This window comes from Octodon degus, unplaced genomic scaffold (assembly GCF_000260255.1).
Source record: "Octodon degus isolate 3935 unplaced genomic scaffold, OctDeg1.0 scaffold00121, whole genome shotgun sequence".
Classification (NCBI taxonomy): Eukaryota; Metazoa; Chordata; class Mammalia; order Rodentia; family Octodontidae; genus Octodon; species Octodon degus.
This window is the reverse complement of record NW_004524697.1, coordinates 7,340,660-7,358,399: the sequence shown is the minus strand read 5'-3', so window position 1 is coordinate 7,358,399 and position 17,740 is coordinate 7,340,660. Positions and strand designations below refer to the sequence as shown.

The following is a 17,740-nucleotide window of genomic DNA, read 5'->3' as shown; positions in this document are numbered from 1 at the left end:
AAAAAAAAATAAAAATCAAAATTTTAATGGTCTGTTTCATGGGCTGGGGAGATAGCTCAGCAGTGTGCCTTCTATGACAAGTGCAAGGTCTTGAGTTCAATCCCTGATAACAAAATAAATAAATAAATAATATAAAGGTCTGCTTCAACTGTTAAAAATCATAACATTAACTTTTCACTGACCACATCATCTGACTTAATATCTTTCAAGGTCAAAATGACACCGAATTTTGAGGTAGTGAAGGCAATCTCTCTGTGGAAAAAGGTCAAGAAATTTGTAGAATTTCAACTACTGACTCCCTAATCTAATCATTTAAATGATAAATCAACTGAAATGTATCTTTATGACCAGTCATGTTATAGGAAGAGCCTCATGGTGTCCTTTCTTCAACATGTTTTCTTCTTGTAAGCTGAGGTTCCCGATACCTCCCGTCACACAAAGGTAATACCCAACTGTGGTGACCATCTCGTGAAAGCAAGACACTGCTGTTAGTTAACTTTTAGAAGTTCATGGAGGGGTTTAATTCTATCCCAATCCATGTGCATCACCTGAGAAATAGCCCCCTGCCAGGCACTAATGTGGCAATCCAGGGTGACAAGTACTGAGGAGGGCTGATCCATATCCCTGCCACCCATAAATCTAACAGGAGAGGAGAGAAACATAACAGGGTGACCAGAGGTGGGGGTTCGGGTGAGTGGTGGTTTCAAGGGTCCACTGGGAGAGGATATCCAAATAGCTTAGGAAAGCCAGAGAGAATTTTCTAGAAGTGATACCTCAGTTTCAACACAAAGGAGTTGCCAAATGGATGAAAACAGAGAAGCCGGCCTCAAAAAGGGGCAGTGTACTCAAAGAAATTAAAGAGAACTTGGCATCTGGGGATTTGTGTAATTAGTCATCACTGGGCGGTACTGGGAGAAGAGGGCAAAATGGGCTGGTCCAGAGACTCATGGGAGCGGCATGTACCACAAGGGAAGCGGCACATGTGCAGGCTGGCAGCTGGGCAACTGGCTCGTTCTGCGCTTCACAAGATCACCCTGATTACTCATAGCAAGGGTGGTTATTCAGAGGTAGCTGGGAGACTGCTAGCTTAGAAGGGAAGAAAGAGGGAGCCTGAACTAAAACTACAGGGCAAGGAAAGAAATGAGCAAATATGGAGGAGACATGGAGTGAGAGTGTGCAGGGCTTTCGGACAATTTTATAGCACGTTCAAGCGACACCAGCCCTCCCAAGCAGCGCTGTCTACAATTACACTATCAGCTCCCATCGGGGTGTCTCATCTGCCAAAATTCAACAGCTAGCACAGTCAGTGGAATCCACACGAGTATGAGCATTAAGAATTTGGGTAGATGGAGCAAGGAGAGACCACACTCATCAGTGTAATAAATCAGATCCACACGTGGAAACACTGTATCGTCTTCTCAGTGTGAGAAACTGAAAGAGCAAACAACAGCCAGTAAGTGTGACAGATACTGTGAAAGAGAAAGAAACTGCTCAAACGGAATGACTGGGATGAGGGAAAGGAGAAAAGGAGGAAAACACACACACACACACACACACACACACACACACACACGATAACTTAGGTAACCATATTACTAATTTCTATTGGCTTATTGAAAGGAACAGTTAATACTTTTTTTTTATTAATTTGATTGAGAAACAAATAGCAATGAGACAGTTTCAAACCCGATTAGTAGGACAGTTTCAATAAATACTTATTGGAGCCAGGGAGATAGCTCAGTGGAATAAGTGCTTGCCTGGCAAGCGCAAGGTCCTGAGTTTGATCCTTGGTACCACCAAAAAATAAAAAATAAAATAAAAAAAAAATACTTATTTTTTAAAAAAAGTTTTGACCAACTTTGCTTGCTTATATCTGGTAATTTGAACAACTACTTTTAAGACAATAATATTCAATATAACAATCATTGTTGATTTCCTAGCATCTCATTTTGAAATTCTGTACCATTTTTAATGTTTTTTTTTTTTTAAATTATTCACTTCTAAAAAAGGTATTTCAACTAGCAGTCCCTCGGGCTATTTCATCTGGCTGCAGCCGCGATTGGAAGCTGCGGCTTTTCACAGTCCACGGGAGCTGTGGCCCAGACCCTTCACTCCCCACCGCCCCTGTCTCCACCCTCTGAACACCTGCCCGATGGAGGGTGTTAGAATGACAGGCGGCTGGCTGACACTCCAATTTCTAGGCTATCACAAAATGAAGGCACAGGGCAGCCAGGTGAGCTGAACTGGGCCCCATCTCACCGAGTAGCTGGCTGCTAGGAAGAGAACAGAACCGAGGAGTGATCGCCTGGCATCATGGGCATATCGTTTACTTACTAACTGCAAGAAGAGGATAATTTCCAGCTACTCAGTGGGTAGAATGAAATACAAGCCGAGTTGCTGAGCTGCTGCAAATGATCACCAGATAAGCTGGTTAAGCCCAGGGAACATGGGCTGGGAAGATAGCTCGGCAGTCTAAACCCCTGTGTGGCAAGCACAAGGACCTGGGTTCAATCCCTGGTACTGCATGCTATGCCTACTCCAAAACCCCAGCATAACATACCAGTCACTGAAACCAGGCGTGGTGGCACATGCCTGCAATCCCGGAGCTGGGGAGGCTGAGACAAGAGGATCACTACAAGTCTGAGCTGCATAGCAAGACCTTGTACCAAATAAATAAAAGATTAAAAACAAGAACAACTCAGAAAACAACTGAGACACTACATAAAGTCTCAGTTCACCAACAACACTCATGTTAATATCTTTGCAGACTTTTATGCTTTGTTCTTTTTTTGGCCACACAGAAGGTATATGCTTTTCAGAAACTAATTTTATGCTATTGTCTCTTGAATTAAATAACTTTAATCTCACTGCTGTTATCTTTGTAATACTTTATTTTTGATGGTGTGTAGTTAAGTGACCATTCTTGAATCTTCATCATACTTTTTTCCTACATGACACAGTGCTCTGATAAAAAGTAAAAAATGACACAAAATAAAAGCTTTTAGAAATATAATGCTTAAGTTGCCAAGGGACACTGAATTATTTTAATGATCACTCTAATAAGCAGATGAGGTGCTACCGTCACCCTGAGAAATACAGATGTCAGCTAAGCTTGATTATCCGAAGGCAGGTACTCAAAAGACTGGTTATTTCAGCTTTTTATTTTCCTTGGCTTTTCTGAGACAGGGTCTTGCTACATAGTCCAAGTTGGCTTTCAGGTCACTAGGTAAGCACCGGCTGACCTTGGACTTGCAGTGCCCTCCTGCCTCAGTGTCACGGCTGACCTTGGACTTGCAGTGCCCTCCTGCCTCAGTGTCACGAAGAGCTGGAATTACTGCTGTGTACCACCACACCTGGCTATTTCAGTATTTTATAGAGAAAAAAAACCCCACAAAACCTTATAAAGGAGGAAGAGAAAATATTCCATCAAAGGTTTCTTCTGTAAAAGTTATTAGACAAGATAAAAACAGGTCTTTATTACTCATATTTATTTAAAGAACGATAACATTAGGCCTTCCAAAACTTAGATTTCTTCTCACAAAGGCTTTTCTTTGTATCAGATGAGAAAGGGAAGCCCATAAAAGGTAAACAGTTGCTCAGAGTCATGCAGTGTAGTGGCTTTAGGATTAGAACAGAAGACTTGCAACTGCTCCTGCCTAGATTGCAGCCTGGGGTACGTTAACATCCCCAGAAGACAGCTGTTTGCACAGCGGAGACGCGGATGAGGCACTATAATCACACATGCATCTTTTACAAGAGTTTACTGATGCATTTAGGAGAGCTTATTGACATTGTAGTATATGTTTGACTTCCTTAAAGTTTCATTCTAAACAAGTGGGCTAAAACACTTTGGTGCCCAATGAATGAAAATCTTTGGCTGAGCCAAGCAGCCTTTCATATTTCCTCCAATATCTGACTGGAAAACACACAAACCTGGGAGCTGGCTACAAACAGGATACTGCCCTGGTCCACGGTATCTTCTTGCTCTCAGGCCAATCCCCAAATCAAATTACCACACAGATTTTTTTCTTGAAGGAGGAGGTCATCTAGGCTGCTACCACAGCATTTTTCTCTAACCTCTGATGTCATTCTTTACCACAGTCCACATGCAACCTATAGCTGGCATCGAAGTAAGGCTGGCTGTTGTCTTTCTATCATTAGAATAACATTCTAGGATTCCCCCTCCAAAACCAAAAAATCCACCCTTCCAAAATATTTTCTTATTTGGAATGTGTACATAGGAAGATTCAAATTTTCATTCTGGTTCCAATAATTTTTATGGACTAATGGATAGTACTACTTTTGCTAACTGTCAACACAAGCTCATTTCCTCTCAAGAAATGGGTGTGTTTGGTACAGCTCCTACATGGAGAAGGAAGCCACGGAGGTGCTGATGGGCATCTGAAAAGTTGCATCTGTGACCAGTTGGAATGTCTCAGGGCCTGGACAAAATGGTCAGAGGATCCTACAGATCAGGGAGGCGTTTTCCTGAGGGGCGGATTCCTACCTCCCAGCCAATAGGTCCAGGCTGCCCAGCAAACTTGTGCCCCCCATGGCACCTGCAAAGCAAATTATCTACAAATCATGGATCCATATTCTTAACAAACTTCTGTAAGTATGAGGCAGGACCTAAAGTAATAGTGCATTTACACATCCTTGCTAACTCTGGATACTTTGTAAATTTCTAAAGCCTTGGTCCTGAAAGAGTCTTTGTGTAGTTTCTGAACTGGCCAAAAGTACCTTGCTGCCCAGAACTGGAAAGGCAGTTTCTCACACAACCTTACAGAGAGGGGTTGATTCCCATGCAGTAAAATAGCCTTTAGAAATAAAGCTACTGAACTCACTATGAGCTGGGATAGAACAGGAGTCAAGACAGAGGGCAACTTCTAACACAGACCTATCCTGTGTTCCAAGCCCCAGTCAGTATTAAGAACACACCACAGGTCTCCCAGTCAGTGAGAAGATTACAGCACAGGCAGGGGGCAAAGGAGCTCCTGGGGCAAGAAATGGGATAAGCCTGGAGGTTAAGATCAAGAACAGACACTCTAGGATGGGGTGTGAAGAGCTGACAAGTTCAGCGTTTCAGAGTGCAGACGTGGGCTCCCTTCTTCCTCCCGTAATTTCCTGGTGAACAACCCTTGCGAGCTAGCTGGTGCGGCCTCTGAGCTACTGCGTGTCCTTCCTGAATTTACTACTCTGACCATGAGAGTCAGGGCTAAGACTGGTACTGCTGAAGGAGAATGTGGAGTGGTGGAGAAGACAGAGAGAGCTGGAGGCTACTTCTGTGCAGATACAAAACCCCACCGCAGCACTATGACCAGGGCGAAGCGCCGTAATGATCAAGCCATTTATGACTTAAAGGGCGGAAACGTCTCGCGCACCAGAAAGCCCCTGATGACTATGAGATGTGATTTTTAAAAGGTGAATATTCAACATTTTAAAAATTCTTATAGAGGGCTGGGGAGATGGCTCAGTAGAATAAGCACTTGCCTGGCAAGGGCAAGGCCTGAGTTCAATCACCGGTTCCGGGGGAAAAAAAAATAAATTAAAAAAAAAAAATATATATATATATATATTATAGGTATAGATGCACACACGTGCACACACACGTACATATATACACACATTTTCTTTCTTCATTCAAGAAGATGAGTTTTTTTCATTAACAATGTTCTACCATAATGAAAATATAGTTGGCTCTTAAGTATTTGTTGACTTTGCTTGGTACCAGGAATTTGTTATCTTTATTACTACTGTTTAAATGGTTAGTAATAATCCATCTGGGTAATGCTTCAAAGACAATGTAAGGGGGCCAGGGAGATAGCTCAGTGGCACAGCACCTGCCTGACAAGTGCAGGCACCTGAATTCGATTCTCAGTACAAAAAAAAAAAACAAAAAAAGAATTTAAAACCCAAAAGCTCTTAACTTCTCACGTGACCATTTTTCCTAGCAGCTCCTCAACAGGAGACCAAGCCAGAGAGGGCCTTGCTGGGAGAAGGCCTTGCCTGTCTCCTGGTTGGCATTTCCAGCCTCACTGTCCCTTGCTTATGTTCTTCCAGCTGTCCTGGGCTCTGCCAGTCCCGGACATGCCAGGGATGCCAGCCTGCACTAGCCCCTCTGCCTGACCCCATTCTGGGGTCCCTGGACAGCTTATTTGCTGCAACACTTCCTTTCTGCCCCCCGGGCTGCTCAAATGCTATCCCACCAGCAAGGCCCGCCCTGGTCACCTTAGGTATGCTCCTCTATCACTACCCATCTGCCTTGGTTACTTTTCTCTCTTTGATGTGACAAAATAGCTGGCATCCAAAATGAAGGAAGGAAAGGCTTATTTAGCTTACACTTTGTGGAGGATTCTGTTTGTAACCAGCTGGCTCCAAGGCAGGGGAGCATGGTGAGGGCTAACATTTCAAGGTGGCAGAGGACAGCAAAAGCAGCAAGAGCACAGTGGGGAAGAGTGGCCTCTTTTCCTCTCTTGTACTGCATGCAGGCTACTTACCCACACCATTTCTGCCCCCCTCCTTCACAAACTCAGGTTGCTTACAAAGTGAGGCCCTTGTCCCTTCGGAGTCGCTTAGTTAAGCTTCTACACGGCTCAGTTCTCAAGTGGACACAATATATCAACCATTACACCACCTTTGCCTTCCCTTTGAATTAATTTGCATGCGCTACTATTCCTGTGTTGTGCCTGCCTGCCCCACTGAGGCAGGGCCCCTGGGGGGTTGGGGGTCTCACTCTGCTGCTGCTCTTCGCATCTGGGTGCCCAGTGTCTAGGCCACCACTGGCACACAGCAAGTGCTGGAGTATCTGCTGGGTAATACATTCTACTGCATTTGTATGCTTTCTAGATTACACCTATTACTAATTTACTGGTCATCTACACTTACCCTGCCTTTCTAACAAATGCTACTCATCTCTTAGACATTTTAGGTAAGTATATTTATTCTTTATTACAAAACTAAAATATAAACCAAAATTTCTTAAAAGTCAGTTTTCAGAAAGGCTTTCTTACCTTGCAGTGACACCTAAGAGCCCGATGTCCCCTAAAAGGCTCTGAGAGCAGAAGCCCGATAACATGGGTGGGGAGGTGGAGGCTGCAGACACCCAAGTGAAGTTTATGGGGGTTCACTTGTCCTACCTAAAATACACATTCTTAGTTTATGGAGCATCTCCTGGTGCATGCATCTTTGGTTGTTTTGATTAAAGCTGTTCAAATTCATAGCAAAGGAGCTGACCAGCTAAGGTTTCTTCTTTCATTAGAATAAAATTTGATTTGAACAAAGTTCACTCAACAACAGGAGATGGCAAACAGCTTTTCCTCCTTCCCCTCCCCATTTACCACCTCATTAACACAAAGTGGAATTGCATAACCAACATTCCTGAGTCCCACAAGTGGTTTCAATGACTTTCACTAAGACCTGGATCTCAGGGAAAACTAGATCAGAAGAGATCTTGTAATTCAAGCTCCGCATGATTTACTTATTAAGAGCCGGGCAATTACTTCCTTTAGAGTCATTGTACATTTATGGTTTACAAAACCCTCTTGCGTTCACACACAGGCCCCTGGAGCCTCACCACACTCTACAGCAGGGAGGGGCCTGGCAATTCTGCCCACCACTCATAGGAAGCAGAGCTGCATCCCCAGCCCACACCCGGAATCCCAGCAGAGTCCACGTCCCCTCAGTTACAGTCTGGGGCTCTTAACAACATGAACACAGTGATCGCTGAGTGAGCTTGGGCACACTGACTGCCAAACAGGTCTAATCCAAGCCATCATGCCTGTGGAATTACTATTCTAAAATTTTGTACAGAAGAGCAACACTTCACAGAATTTTGTTGAATCTGAATAATCTTCTCCCTGACTTTAGTATCTTAAGGTCCATTTTCCCACCGAAGTTACATATTTTTCAGCGTAACAGTGTGGCAAATCATGATAATTAAACAAATCACCAGACCAGAGTTGAAAACAGGGATCTACTGGTTTCATACGGAAGGCAAGAAAAAACGTGCCCTTTCTCTTGGCTTTGGAAAGACTGCTGGGCGCAGCCCCCTTCCCAGGCATTCTCAATGACCACTCACCTGCGCAGTCAGCTTTATGTAGGTGATAAAAACGTTAAGCACCCAGTCATATCCATTACGCTCACCTCAGAGCAGTTACAGGGCCACTACTGTCAAGTTAGCGCCAACTGCCTTGGGTATGAGGACACACTCAAGACTAGGTCTTTGCCATCAAGGTGCTTACAATTGGTGCCACCTGCATCCAAAGCAGTACATGCTTACTAACTGAGGTAAATACCACAGAAATTCAGAGATGGACAGGCTGGGGGATGGTAAAAGCCTAGAGGTCACCTAAGAATCAGGACAGTTTTCCCAGAAGGAATAATTTTAGTTGAGACAAATAAGGGTAAAAATAAACCCACATGGCACTTAGTAAAATCCTTTGTTACATTCCATCTTCCCTGAAGCTCACACACCACTTCTGCTGTGTGTGCCCATCTCAAAAACTCTGGGATATCAGGGCATTCCTGCACGAATTCTATTTAATAACACGAAGGCTCTGGCTTTTTAGGTGAAATGGTAAAGTGTTCTGTGAGACAGATGATCCCTTATGTTGGACGCAAAAACTGATACCTCTGGGGAAAAGGGGAGGCCCTCATAGCCAGAAGTAGGGATGAAATGCCCTACAAAGGTAGGGAGAATCGAGTTCCCTGCGTGGAGAGCGATCCTGGCACTACAGAGCCACAGGAACAAAGTTGTACTCATGTTTTCTTGAATTTCAAGCTCCTCAAAAGTGTTTTGAAACGGAGAGAAATCCTAGCCCTTTGGGAACTCTGAGGAGAGCAGACTCAGAGACGAGGACATCTAGGGTTGCCCAAATGCTGAACAAGAAACACCCTTCCCTCCAACTTGGGTCTGCTGGAAGGAAGATGGGCAGGCAGAGGACAAGTGTTGAAGGGCAGATCCGGCCGGTGGCAGGGGAACAAGCCAGAGCCTTTGTGTAGTGGGAAACAGCAATTTATAATGTGAGATTAATAACAGCAGGTGACAAACAAGAATGTGCAAAGGTTCCTGGAAGTTTTAGCTACCCAAAGGAAGTCCTGGATATAAGCAGGAGCCACATGGGGGCCAGGGAGATGGCTCAGTAGAATAAGCACTTGCCTGGCAAGCACAAGGGCCCGAGTTCAATTTCTGGTTCTACAAAAACAAACACACACACACACACACACACACACACACACACACACACACACACATAAAAAGCAGGAGCCACAAACCAGCAGTCTTCACTCCAATACCTTCTGCTGCTAAGGACCAGGAAAAATGAGATTTGCATCTTTCACCTCAGTCCTCGTGTAACTACTTTCTTCCTTCCTGGCAGGGAATCTGGTCTTTGGGGAAGAAAAGCTTCAGCTGTCCTTATTGCCACAAATAGAGACCCCTCACCAATTTCAAGGAGGTACAGAAAGTTATACACATGGGGAAAGATGCATCCTACAGTGTCTGGGAGAGGAACTGCTTTACCTAACGCATGAAAATGATCTGAATTAGCATAAGTGCTTCAGCCCTGTCTTCTCCGGGTGGGCCCCATCAACAAACAACTCTGGAGCGTTCAGCTCCAGCCCCTTCATTTTTCTCTAAGAGCAAACCTTGCCTTCCCTGCTCCTCCTCCTTCTATCAGCAAACTCAAGTCCTCGACAGAAGAGAAGCGCTAGGATCATACTTCCACTCCAGCATTAGAGAGGCCCATCCCACACTAGCTTTTGGTCAGTCTCACGGCTACGCCCAAATGCTTCCCTCTAGAGGCTGAGGAACTATGGGGAGTCAATTCCTTACATTATGTCTTTCTTGCAAAATTGGTGTCCTGCAAGGGTCAAGTTCTAACTTCATCCCCAGCACATGGTTCTGGGGATGGTTTTTACTAATGCTCTGTGCTTTAATCCTGCATGCAGGAAACCTGTCCTAACTGGACCTGCAGTCTCACCTTGGGTAGCCGAGCTTGGAGGAGCTGTTCTAAACCCATAATCCCTCAGAGCAGGTGTGCTTCTGCATTTGACACAGACAACACAATTAATGGAGAAGCTGTTTAAAATGCCTCATCCTAGTGATTCTCATCCCTAAACACCCGGCTGCCACCGCCCTGGTTTTCCCCTGGTGCCTATTACCTCTAACCTGCAATCACCCTAAGAGACCTTTGCCTCCTTGGCCTCCTCCGAATCTTGCCTGCCTCCATCTACACTCCCCATTGCTGCTAAAGGCCTCTGACCCCACAAGATCTGACTTAAAACACATCTGTTTCATTTTGTCAACAGCATAAAACTGAAGTCCATAGCTGGACATACATATCCTTCAGGATCTGCCTTCCGGTCACCCCTCTTCAATGTTATCCTGTAACTCGGCCCCACCACAGGACCCTTTCTGACTCCACAGAAATGGTTTCCACAGCCCCTCTGTGGCTCTCCAAGCTGCCCTCCCCACTCCCACATCTGGCAAACAAATCCCTACTTAGCTTTGAAGCTTTGGCTAGAAGCCTCCAGGATACCCTGGCAGCTTTCTCACAAATTTTATCCTTAGCTTCCTCGTTTTGCAGTAATTAGAGACCTGGAGACATCAGCATATTGAGAAGTGACCATTGCAGCCACAGAAAAACAAATCACCCAAAGGAACACAGTGAGCTCAAGATGAGAAGACCAACATTAGAATGCTGGGAAGGGTCCAGCAAGATAGCTCAGTGGTCTAAAGCACCTGCTTAGGCAAGCTTAGGCAGTTGCAGGGGACTGCAGTTCAATCCCTGACACCACATGTTATGCCAGCCCAAGTGTTAGCAGGGGCTGAGAAGGCCAAAGGGGGAAAAAATTGCTGGGAAATGCTGCGAAAAGAGAGCAACCTCTCAGAGAAAGAAAAAAAAGTAAGATATCTTAGGGCACAGCACCAAAAACCATGGAGGAAACTGAAAAATGAGGGTATGATTGGAAGAAATATAAATGTTATCAGAATAAATGCATAACATTTGTCAATCTGAACAAAAAACAAAGCCAGGAAGTTATGATGAAAGAGTTCTTATGCATGATTGCCTGATAGGAGCTATCACAAAAGATAGCAGGATCTCAAATGCACACAAAGGCCACCACAATTTCATTATACAACGCTCTTCTACTACCAGAACATCCGCCCATCACCTCTGTTCAACCCAGACCAAAGCCACTATTCTTGGCAGTAATTATTGTGGGCAAAGAGTATTTTTTCAAAATATCTAACAGAATCTTATTTCTATCTTTAAAACTTCTCTTTGCCTCAAACTCTTTGAATTTGACCCTCATTCATCATGATACATATTTCTATTACTGTCCTCTGCTATTCCTAAATGTCATTATCCTTCATAAAATCTCTGAATTTTTAAGCCGACAGCTTTAGACTTTACTACAATGGAAAACAAAACTTATTCCATCACCCTATAAGGACATTTGTGTGTAAAGCTTAATGAAGTTATGTGCCTGGAAGCTACACAAGCTAGATCATTACCATTTTATTTTCATTAAGATCAATTTTAGTCCGTTCGTACTGTTGTTTCCAATGCCAGATACTGCTAACTAAAGGCTCCCTTTACTACACTGTCTGAAATGTCTGTTTTCCTTTTCCTAACTTTTCCACATGTAGGTTTTCAGAGTCAGTCTTGGAACATGATAGTAGATTTATTCAGTTTAGATTCTCCAGACACACACAGATGTCACCTCAGCCAGACTGTGAAGGCTGTATGGGCAGATATGGGGCCTTTCTCCATTGCAGAGACTGAATAAATGGGCATCATGACTGGGTTTCTTATGCAGTAGTTACTCCTTGAAGTTTGGTGATCTAGTATTGATAGCTGTCACCCATCCCCTACCAAATCAGGAGCCCACAGCCCACACTGCTGAGTTTGGCAGTCTCCCAGCTGACCCACTTCAAGCCCACTGAAAGCAGTGATGACCCACTAGTTAGAGCAAGCCCATGTGACATCTCTTCATTCTTAAGTCAATTATGTTAAACTTGAGCATCTACAGCTCCCTGTCCTGTGAGCATGGCACGCACCCAGTAGAACAGAAGACTGCTGCTAAGGACAATGAGTGGAAACAAAGGATGGACCGTCCTTCACTTACCACGGGATTAGGTCTTGATTACCCAACCTAAAATCAACAGATCCCCCCCTAAGTTGAACCATGTTAAGCTGGGGACCATCTGCAGTTGAAATGTGACTCTGTCCTTCTGCTTTAGGTTCTAGGTCCTCCTACTATGAATGGTGGGTAAACATCTTCTTAAGCTATTGACTTCACATACACATATGAAAGTCAGGGTCACACCACTGCTGTGTGGGAAAGATTGAACTGGCTGTTGAACCTCTTCTACTTATAAGGACAGTTGTGAATCCACTGAGTCCCCCTGGGTGGCCCCAAATAACCTCCCCTATTAAGGTCCTTCATTTTATCTGCAAGGTCTCAAAATCACATATGTCATTTCAGATCAGGTCAGAGACCTGAATTAAAACATGCTGGTTTCAGATCTGTACTGGCCACTGACTCCCTCTGGTTAGACCCCACTTGTCAAACTTCCCTAGGAAACTAAAGGTTTCACTATATGTTGGCTTTTTTAAGGAAAATAAACTTGGCAGCATCTGCCCACTCCACAGTGCTGTTTGCCCATTTTTATTTCCATGGGATAAAACCAAGCTGCTTTGCATGACACTGAGTTCATCACAGTACCACTTCTTCAGTCTCCTCATCCACCCTACATCTTTCTTTGTACATCCTGTGTTCAGTTTCTACAGCTCCGATAGCAAGGTCTCAAAATACATTGGTGGAGCATTTTCTTGTCTATCATAATGGTGTTTCTTCTGCCCACAGGCCCACCGACCTCCGCAGAAGAGTGCAGCCCATTCCTCAGTTAACCCTTAACAGCCCAGGGAAAGCTGACCGGGCCCAGGAGGCTCTCTCCCCTTGCAACCCCAGGGTCTCCCTCCTCTGCCTCCGAGGGTGCCTGTGCTCATAAGAACTACGGTACTTATCTTGTACTGTAATGTATCTGTCCTCAAGCATGCATCGATTTGACTACTCATACTGTCTTACTCATTTTTGCAGGCAAAGTCTTAACTATAAATGTTTATAGGGAAAAATAATGTGACCCTTTAAAGCATAAAGACTTCAAGAAGAAACGGACAAGAACAACACCTTCACAAGACTTCTGTTTGGAACATAACTTAGCAGCTACTTCTGGCAGCTTTCAACTGCTCATTACCACAATCAGTCAAACCCCTTAATCTTCTAACTATTCCAGTGAGGTAATACTTGGATTACCAAACATTGTCAAAGTGTCCTTCTGAGTTTAGACAGACAAGCTGCACCTCAAGGGCTGGGTTAGATGCCAAGTTAGGTGTGATATCATCTGCGTGATTTCTGAATTTAAAAACAAAGTACTTGTCTAACAAATCCAACTGGCTCGTTTAGTATTAAAGGCTGTAATATTTACTCAGTGTTTCAATATCTACAAGTTCTTGCATAAACATTATTAAAATTCCAAATAAAACAAAATGTAGATAGCCTCAAGTATTTCAATATAAGCCTTGATCCAAAGAGTAGTCAAATAAAATAAGGCCACATAAGTGGAGAAAGATCTATTTTTAAAGACAAGGGTTTGCCATGAACGCAGAATGTCACCAACATCACACAGCACAAAACACAACACAGAATGAAACCAAGGATTGTGTGTCTGGCAGTTGAGCTGAAGACGTCTAGGAGCTGTGTTTAAAAAAGAGATTATCCGCAGGGCGTGGTTGAGCACACATATAATCCCAGCAATGGGAGGCTGAGGGAGGAGGATGTTTGTGAATTTGAGGCTACAGAGTGAGTTCAAAGCCAGCCTGAACTACATATTGAGACCCTGTCTTAAAAAGGGGGAGGGGGAGAGGGAGAGAGACAGAGACTGGGAGATTATCCTCTGTGCTGTAACTTGGATATCTTTTAAAATTAGCAATAATAAAATTCCTTCAACCACATTCATGTTGGTTTTGTCAGTTTTAGCTAAAGGGATTGTGGAGTTTTTAAAGCCAAGGGCAGTATGTAGATAAGCCTTTGGTTATATTTCAATTGCTTTTCCTAGTACTGAGGAAACAGAACATTTATACCCAGAAGGGGTGGTATGGATTAAACGTAGCATTCACAAAAGGTAAACTAAGGCCCAGCTGCTTCCTATAGGTCAGAAAGAGCCCAAGGCAAGGGGAGACTGAAGCCTACGAACTCGGGCCTGCTGTGCAGCGCCAGTCGCGCCTGTGTACTGTTTTTCACTGCAGATTTTAAACTTGATACCGTTTTATGCCAAAGGTAAGCGCTATTATTCAGCATGTGTGTTGGGCTCCTCAAACTGCTAGATTCTTCTATAAATTCATTTAGAAATACATGTTCAAGCAATGAGCACCACCAACCAAGCCACTTGGCTAAAACGGAGCAGGGAAGGTCTAATCTGTACAAATCAGAGGCATGCTGTTACCATCATTCGTTTCCATATGGGCATTCCAAGCTTCTCCTGCTATCAAGTCGGGATTATGTACAGGCACAGCACAGAGACAAGCTGTAGAAATCACTGAGAACCTGGAATCCTCGCACGATCTGGAGCCATCTCAAGCTTTCAAGTGAGCCCTCACCACACAGGCTGTTCTCATCCACGTGTACATCACTATACATACTATTAAGGTGAATTAAAAATGTCAACAAACCATACACCTGTAACCTCAGCATTCTGGGTGGCTGAGGCAGGAGGAAAACATACTTGAGCCTATGCTGGACAACTTTAGAAATGATCTGTCTCAAAATTTGAAAAAAAAAAACCAAAAAACCCAAAACAAAAACCGACTACAAAGGCCTGGAGAGGTAGCTCAGCATGAAGACCCCACATTCAGTGCTCAGTAGTACCACCACCACCCACCCACCCACCCCCACACGTCCCCCCACGTACACAGTGAACAAGAAGTCTGTAAGAAGCTTAATAAATAAAACAACTGAACTCACTAGAGGCAAAACTAGTTCTCACTAGAACAACAGTTGTATACCTTGCCCTTATTACGGACAATAATCCCAACAGTGGTGGTTTTAGGAGCAAAAGTAGAACCATTAATGAGGTTGCAAATTATATTTTCAGTATTATTTAAACGTCTGTAGAATTACATCTTTCTTTTTCCTGAAATCTTCTCCCACCCTGCATTTCATCCTGAACATTTTACTATGTTCAGCATAGTAGCAACTGAAAAAAAATGTGTTTCATTTAGAAACAAAAGTGAGAAAGCTTCAAAAAACATTGCACTAGAGCACTGCTAGGTTTCCAAGTATTTAATATAAAGCTAAAGGCAATATGAAGACGGTTCTACAGTAACCAAACTTTTCACAAGTGCCTTTAAAAATAACCACAATCGAACCATAACAGGTTATTTTTTACAACATGAGCACATAACGGATCAGCAGAAAAAAAAATTTTTTTTTGTTAATTTGCTTTGTCAGTCATGCAATTTGCAAGCTCAAAATTTTTTAGAGGCAGGCCGACTGTTGCTCAATATTTTAATAAATCTGTTCTTCAATGACTTTATTATCCAAGTCCACAAGGCACATTTTCTCATCCCAGGCCATGAAGTAATTCCATGTCAACTTGCTTTGGTGTCAAATGCGACAAACTCTGAGAGCTCCAGTCGCCAGGCGGCGGCTCTCAGCTCCAGCAGCTTCCCACACTCCCGCAGCATCAGGACGCGGCGCCCTCTGGGTTCCGACACAGAACCCGCACTCATCGCTCTGAGGGCTGAAACCAGAGCACCTTTCCCCCAGTCCGGGGAAACTGAGGCACAGTGACCTCAGCGATCCAGAGCCCAGCTAAGGCCTGGAGCATTGGCATCCTCCTTTCTAAGGGGAGTCGCGGGGCAGCTGTGGGGCAGCACGCAGTGGACCTCGCGCTCCCCGCCCTCCGAGGTCACCCGAAACCCCAGCCCGCGCAGATCTGCGCATCCTGCGTCCCCGAGCCCGCTGCCCCGATCCAGCAGAGCCCCCAGCACCACGCCTCGGCTGCCGGCTCTCCCGACCCGAGCGCCCGAAAGTTCCGCAGCTCCGCTCGGCCTCCAGCTGGGTGCAGGCTCCCGCCCGCCCGCGCCCCGCCATCCGCGCGCCCTGGCGAACCTGACTCTGTCGCGCCACTCACGGGGTCGCCGTGCGCCCCTCGCCATGGCCAGCCCGAGAGCGCCCGACGCCCGGCAGCGCGGGTGCGGGAGCCTCCACCGCCGCCTCCTCCTCCGGCGCCTCGCAGGGATGCGGGCTGCCGCGGACCGCCCGAGTGCGGCGCTCCCCACCTCAGCCGCGGAGCCGGCCGGCGCCGAGCATGCCCAGTGCGGCGCTCTGTGGCCGCCGGGTTTTCGCGGCAGCCGCGGGCGGGCGGGGCGGGGTCGGCGGGAGGCGCCGCGGCGGCCGGGCGAGGCTAGCTGCTGGCACCCTGGTCCGCGGACGCAGCCTATTGCTGTGACGCTAAGCCGAGCTCCGCAGTGCACCGAGGTGGCTGTCCTGCCGCGGGCGCTCCCTCCAGACGCTGTCGCGCGAGGGCTTGCGTGAGGGAGCCTTGTGCGGCTCGGGCGCCCCACGGCCTGCGCCGCAACTTTTCCGAGCGCCGCCACGCGGGTGCCTAGGACAGCAGGGCAAGGCGTGGAGCGCGGCCCGGACGATGCAGGGAGCCCACGCGGCTGGAGGCAGCGGGGCGGCACAAACCCACCCACCGGAGGCTCGTCCCCGTGACTCCGACAGTGGGCTGCGAGGTGGGGGGCTCAAAACTGCAGACTCCGCATCTCCTCTAATGCGCAATTAAATTGCACTTTAGTAGAAAAAAATAATTACTCTGAAATTATTTTAGGAACCCCTGCCAAGTTCTCGCTGCGTGAACCTGGTGTGTTGGTGGAGCTTTTGGAGACTCGGGAGGGCGCACCAATTTCTAGGACAAGCCCTGCTTCTCCTCCTCCCAGCCCTGTGCAGCCCCCAGCCAAGCCGTCCTCGCCGCCGCAGGTTGCTGCGAAACTCCGGAAAGGTGGATTTGGCGAACTAGTTCATGTTCCTGGTGGCGCCGGCAGCTGGGCTGGCCGTTCTGCCGCCGGGTCAGGGAATGGAGTCAAGAAGAGAGGCGGCTGTAAGCAATTCCCAGCCTCTCTCCCCTCTCGGTTTCGGGCAAACTAGTGCCTCCCACCTGCGCCTCCCCAGCTCTGACCTCCCTGAGGCTCCGGCGCCCGACTGAGCATGCTCAGGCTGGGCTGCCACCGGCGTCCGAGCTTCGAGTGGCTGCGCTAAGCAGTCGAGACCTGGAGCCCAGGGGACCGAAGCAAGATCCAAGGGCGCGCGACTTGCGTGCACGTGCCTGCGTGCAGGTCACCAGTGCAGAGGGCCAGAGGTGCTCCGTGAGACCTGGCTTCCAAGTGAATCGATACCTAATCCTTCCCTAGAAGGTGTCTGTTGGAACATCTTTGATCATTAGTTTTGAGGCATCACATTTTAACACGTAGAACTTTCCGGCTTGTTTTCCCCTTTAAGAAGCCTCAAGTTTCTTTTCCAGGTATTCAGTGAGAATTCTTTACAGTTGGCCTAAAGCGCTAAGATAAATCTGTGTCCTCACTGTCAAATCATTCTGCAGTATTATATTCTATTTTCTTCTCAGGCACTTCTGTATTCACTGTTTCTTTTCCTCCTCATTCCTCTTTGATCT

At 46.0% G+C, this 17,740-nt stretch overlaps 1 protein-coding gene across 2 annotated transcripts in view; it reads right to left on the bottom strand.

Moving 5' to 3' along the window:
* Mfap3l (microfibril associated protein 3 like) overlaps window positions 1-16,359 on the bottom strand; it is a 41,051-nt gene extending 24,692 nt beyond the window's left edge. Inside the window, exon 1 of one of the 2 annotated variants that reach the window (XM_004640236.2) lies at window positions 16,180-16,359. The gene's annotated coding sequence lies outside the window, so the exon portion shown is untranslated. The remainder of the gene's footprint in view (window positions 1-16,179) is intronic. The other variant, XM_023700100.1, reaches the window with a different exon arrangement.
* Window positions 16,360-17,740: the final 1,381 nt, after the last annotated feature.